The sequence below is a fragment of the Bufo bufo genome, chromosome 2 (genome assembly GCF_905171765.1).
Source record: "Bufo bufo chromosome 2, aBufBuf1.1, whole genome shotgun sequence".
NCBI classification, from domain to species: Eukaryota; Metazoa; Chordata; class Amphibia; order Anura; family Bufonidae; genus Bufo; species Bufo bufo.
The window spans coordinates 676127849-676134440 of record NC_053390.1 but is presented as its reverse complement, the minus strand read 5'-3'; positions in this window follow the sequence as shown (position 1 = coordinate 676134440).

Below are 6592 nucleotides of genomic sequence, written 5' to 3'. Positions count from 1 at the left end.
CCCCCCTGCACATCAGACCCCCCCCCCCCCCACTCATCACACACACACACACATTAATTCCTCTCTGTACCAGTACCCCCCTGCCAGGGGGGTACTGGTACAGAGAGGAATTAATGTGTGTGTGTGTGTGATGAGGGGGGGGTCTGATGTGCAGGGGGGTACTGGTTCAGAGAGGAACGAATGTGCGGTGGTGGGGGGGGGGGGGTCCTGGTACATAGAGGAACTAATATATATGTGTGTGATGGGGGGGTCTGATGTGCAGGGGGCCCCTGCACATCAGACCCCCCCATCACACACATATATATATTAGTTCCTCTATGTACCAGGACCCCCCCCCCCCCACCACCGCACATTCGTTCCTCTCTGAACCAGTACCCCCCTGCACATCAGACCCCCCCGTCATCACACACACACACACATTAATTCAGTATTGGGGGGGGGAGCACCGGCGCCTAATAGAGTACCGGCACCTCTTTTGGCCCACTTAAAGCACTGAGTAAAGGGATCCTTTATTAAACATAACAAAATTCACAGTAAAATTAACAATGTATATCGCAGTATTAATAAATCAGCAACAGTATAAAAATCAGCAACAGTATAAAAATCGGCAGAGAATGATCGGTCAATATAATGATAAAAATTCAATAAGGTATTAAAACCTAAAATGATAAAATCAACAAGAAATGGATCCCAGTATACAAATAATTTAAAAGACAATGCTTAGAATATTCGATAAATAATCGAGGGAAGATGGTCATAAGAGTCACTGGTAATTATTCAATGCGTATTTCCTATGCGAAATATTATGAATAATTGTTTTCTGCCGAATAGTTAGAATAATCGGCTCATGGCCAGTCCTTTAACACACATGTATAGTAATAGCCAAAATTCAGCGCGTATGTAGCAAATAGGTAATTGATGTAGACAATGTTTCAATTGCTCATACGCACAGCGGCGTCCCGCTGTATTTATATAGAGAGCGATCGCTTAGTTGCAAAGTGGGATATGCGCAGTCTTACCAGGAGGTCTTGCTACTGGACTGTAAGCCCTCGACTCGGCGTGTTTTCCTTTGGGATTCCGGTCTCAAGGGCTGCTTATTCAAATTCGAATTTGGCGCCAAAAGGGGTTGTTGAATACACGTGGTCTTGGTATCTTTCGTGTAGTGGTAATTTCTCACTTTGGCGATTCGTTTTTCATGCAATGGTGTCCATGTCTCCTCAGTCTGGCAATATCCTTTCTCTAGATGGGGGGATTAATACCATACGCGTTTCGGGGTTTTAAGACGGTGACCCCTTCCTCAGGATACTAATAACCGCTGTCCTATTGTTCTGATTGCACAAAAACTGCACTTGTCAGTTCTTTGTGCTCCGATCTTCCAATAGATGACTTCTGCCTGGTTTTGGGTTCTGCTATCCTACTAGCTGCCAACTAATGTGACAACCACCCGCCAAGTCCATCCTACTATGCCACAGTTGCCATACAGGTCTCGTCCACTAGAGACTTCTGGAGGCGAACCCACTGTGAGCACAGTAGACGTCTATGATTAGTTGGTGTGCCCATACATGATACAATCGCGATTGTATGTACAATCAGTAAAATAAAATGATTGATTTTGTGCTGGAAATCCAATTAATTTGCTGCCACCACTCTTTGTATTGAATCGGGGCGAAGAGACCCCGGCTAGCTAATCCTAAAGGGAAGAAAAGGTTATTTGCATCCTAGCTAACCAATTAACAATGTATAGAAATAAGACAATGCGGTAGTATGTCTCTTCTGAGGACAGAGTTCTTAGCATAGACCAGATAATCAAAAAACTATACACAAAAAATATATACATTAAAACTGACAGATAAATATACCTGCCAGTGGAACAGGTTGGTTGGATAGAAATAGGTAAGAGGTGAAAGGGAATAGAATGTCTGTAAGTTCAGAATTACCATGGTAAAGTCAAGTAAAAGATAAAGTCTTTGAAGGAATAATCCAAGATGGTGGGGTGCCGGTGTCCAGCGGGCGGTCGTGATGTTAGTAGACGTCAGATGTTAGATGAAGGACTAGGATCTGCGTGGATCACTCTGTTTTACCCAGTCTGGGGCTGGGAGTGGCTGTGACACGCACAAGTCCAGCCTTGTGTAATTGGAAGAAGGGCAGTCCTTGCCCTGAGAAGGAAAAAATCTGGCAGCAGCATTGCTTTGCTAGTTTCTTCGTACCCGTAGGTCAAATTAGGAAATAAAGTTCATATTTATAATCAGGACAATTTTGCGCATCATCTGATATCAAATACAGTATGACTGGAAGACAATACAGTGTGCCTGAGAACCATCATATCTCAGAGAGGAAATTTCCGATTTGTTTGCGGATTTCCAGGAAGGTGTTAGAATAACCTGAACAACCTCTGAAGAGATGGTTCCTTTCATATTTTTCTAACCCATGAAATATAAGAAAAATATGGGAAAAATATGAAGTCAATGGATTGGAGGGGACTTTCAGGTCATCTTCCTTCTTGTACCAACCAGCTGTGTGATAAGGATCTGTCCTTTTCTTCTGAAGTTCGCTGCTTAGGCTAAAGGTGTGAGACCTCCTGCGATGCAGGAGCCACACAGATTGGGAAGATGCACTTTTTATGAGGTTTTGTCATAATGATATCAGAGTGATGGATGTATAACCTGGCAGGGGGTGCTCCTCTGTCCAGGAAGATTCTTTTGGCATGGAAGTGCTAAATGACTCTGATCTGTGAGCTGTGCTAGCAAGGTGAATTACTTCTGGGTTGAAAAAAAAAGATTTTAACTTTTTGTGTGCAGGAGAGGGCTCTTGTGAGTTTGTGATTTTAAAACTGTACGCATTTGTGATTTCTTCGTATTGCTGAGATCGCAAAGCGTCACAAAGACTATTACTCTTGTCATAAGACAATGAAACCAATAAATGGCGCTGTTCATGAGTAGTGTAGATCAGAATTAGAATTTTCCATGCAAAGGGTTTTTCAGCTGAAAAACAAGGCAGATTCTGCTCATTTGCATGTCTTTCCCATATGCCAATGTTTATGCAAATGAGTTTTTACATGACAAAACTGTATAGAAAGGTTATTAAATATTATGTTAGGACAATCAGAAAACGTTTTGTCACCCTAATGATATTGATCTAGGTGCGCAGGTCCACCCAAGCCATCCAACAGATGTGAAGTAACTTTGAGGCTTACTGGCTCTCAGTCAGATGAGAGCTTGTTTGGAATGTCTCATAGTGCACAAGGCTGCCATTGTAAGGTATGTTGACTAAGCCTGTCATGTGTCTCATGGATAGATTGATGGCTTGCATATACCTGGCTTTTGGCATATAGCCTTTGTGTAGTAGATAATAGGAGTCCAAGACGCATCCAGCCATCCTCTTAATGCTGTTTCCAAACCATTTTGATGGGGTTTCCATCAATTTCTAACCTTTTTTTGTGAACCAGACACCCTCTATTCTTCAGAACAGGGGGTGCCTGGTTTGATGCTCGGGTTGCCCATTGACTTTCATTGTATTAAATTGTACTAGAACACCCGCAGTATTTGGCCGAGCACTCGGATGTGCCGGGCATAGCGATGCTTGAGCCGAACAGTAGTTCGGCTGAGCATGCTCGCTCAACACTAGTAGGATGCCATTGTGGTGCATGTGGTCCGCTACCGACATCCTCCATCGTATGCATTTTTGCTGGGGATTGCCGTTAGCAACGGATCACATGCGGAGGAAATGCTCCCCCGGTTATAAACACGCCACAGTGTTTGGGGGTTTTGAGCATTTCCTCCCATTTAGGCCACTTTATTTCAGTTATTTTTCTTGATATGTTTAAAATGTGCCACTGCATACTGCTGGTAGCATTCTGTAGCACCTGGTAGCCTGTGTCACATGGCCTGTTATAGGTGGGGCTTGCAGCCTTATCATCTCTCCCACTACATAAGTGATTTCACTATGGAGATATATGGAAGCTTGGCTGTAAGTTGTATCTTAGCACCTCTCAGACCGTGTTCACACTCCGTAGGTAGTCTAGTGGTAAGAACCCATGCCACACTGAGATACCTTGACGGTGGTGCAAAAGGGCTCCGATGTGTTTCTGACAGGAATACATTGGCTAAAGTCTCAGTTCTTAACATCTGCTTGAGGGATTAGCCAGTGTTGTCAGTTGCATATCATAGTGGTGCACCTTTCGCAGTGATTTACTTATAATGTATGGCAGAACAAATAATGCTCCCTTATAACGTGTGTCAGTACAAAAAAACTACTCCTTTTTAGTGCCCAACAGCGAATGTACCCATAGTGGCCCCCTTATAATGTGTGCCAGTACAAAAATGCTCCTTTCTACATCTGCAATGTCCCGATAGTGCTGTCTCCAATTACAAAATATAGACCCCCACCCCATTTTTGCCAATCACCATGCTGCCAAGTGCCAAATAAATAATAAACTCAAATACCTCCATTCTGCTGAGAGAGATTCAGTGCAAGACACAGACTTCTTCTAGTCTCTGTCCTGAGCTATATGCAGCCTGGCTCAGGTAGCGTGATAATGATGACACCTGCCTCTGATAAAGGAACTAGGACTAAAGCCTATTAGTGGAAACGGTGGGCCAGGGATACATCGGTCCCATGCCCCGTCACAGCATTCAACTGTATTGCTGTCCTGAGTACAGCGATGCAGTTGAATATGTGCAGAGGAGCGTTTCCACAATGAAAGCGCTCATTGCCCATGGCCCTTCTACTGCCCCCCTCTTGCCCCTACCTGGTGCTGCCTGAGGCGATCACCTCACCTGGCCTCATTGGAGGCAGACAGTTTGATAATACACATTAAGGGAACCCCTGACTGTGTGTGTACTGGCAGGTGGGGCCTGGTGTCACGGCAAGTGGGGATAAGAAGAACACCACGTAAACAAACAGCAACAGGTAAACAGACTAGGCTCCAAAGCTAGCGAGGAGGGAATGGTAACCTCCTAACAATCCCTGAACCTCTCCCTGACTGCTGACAGTATGAGCGAGTCCTGATGGTGAACAAACTCATACGCTGGAACCTAAGCCCTGCTGACACTGTCGCAAACCCTAACTTAGGGATCGGGGAATGAGACAGCTGGTACCTTCCACTGTGAGAGGAGGTCCCTGAGACCTAGAAGCAACACACGCACAAAGGAGAAAACAGGAGGACTTAGCTTGAGAGGAGCGGGAAGTAGAGGATCCACAAACAACCAGTATAGAACTCCAGAAGGAAAATATCAACCGCAAAGTCAGCAGTAAGAGGCGGATTTAAATAGAGCCTCTAAACAGCAAACAAACAGAACCTGTGGACAGGTGGGATCCTGCCCACAACAACAAACAGAAAGGAAACACAGACAGACCTGTCAGATAGACTAACGTGCTGCAAGTCTATCCGATCTTCTCAGATCTCTTACAGGGCAGGCAGTGACAGTACCTCCCCTTCTATGGGTGACCTCCGGGCACCCAGGACCGACCTTATCCAGGTGCGCCCTGTGAAAAGCCTTCAGTAGGCGACTAGCACTGACATCAGTTGCCGGAACTCACATTCTTTTTTCTGGACCGTAACCCTTCCAATGTATGAGGTACTGAAGGGAACCACGGAGAATACGCAAGTTAATTATTCTGGAGATCTGAAACTCCAGATTACCATCTACCAAGACAGGAGGAGGTGGCAAGGAAGATGGTTCAGCAGGTTCCACATAGTTTTTCAACAAAGACCTGTGAAACACATTATGGGTCTTCCAAGTCTGCGGAAGTTCGAGACGAAACGCAACTGGATTAATAATGCCAGGGATCTTGTAAAGACCTATACATATTGGGCCCAACTTCCAAGAGGGTACCTTCAACTTAATGTTCTTACTGAACAACCACACCAAATCACCCACACACAAGTCCGGACCAGTCATACATCTCTTGTCAGCCATACGTTTATATCTTTCGCCCATTTTTTTCAAATTGATTTGAATCTTCCGCCAGATAGATGACAATGAGGAAGAGAATCTTTCCTCTTCAAGTGTACCAGAGGACTCAGTCCCAGAAAAGGTACCAAACTGAGGGTGAAACCCATATGCACCAAAAAATGGTGACTTATCAGTGGACTCCTGTCTACGGTTATTTAAGGCAAACTCAGCCAAAGACAAAAATGTAGACCACTTTTCCTGATTCTCGGAGACAAAACACCTCAAATAAGTTTCCAGATTCTGGTTAGTGCACTCAGTTTGTCCGTTCGACTGAGGGTGGAAAGCCGAAGAGAAGGACAACTGAACTCTCAGACAAGTACAGAAAGCCCTCCAGAACCTGGAAACAAATTACGTCCCCCTATCAGACTCCACATCAGAGGGAATGCCGTGTAATGTCACAATGTTATCAATAAACTCTTGAGCGAGAGTTTTGGCATTGGGCAAACCTGATAATGGTATAAAGGGCGCCATCTTACTGAAGCGGTCCACCACCACCAAAAACACCGTCTTCCCAGAGGGACTAGGCAAATCAGTGATGAAGTCCATAGACAAATGCGTCCAGGGACGGGATGGGATGGACAAAGGAAGAAGAGATCCTGAAGGCCGAGTATGAGTCACCTTGGCACGTGCACAGGTCT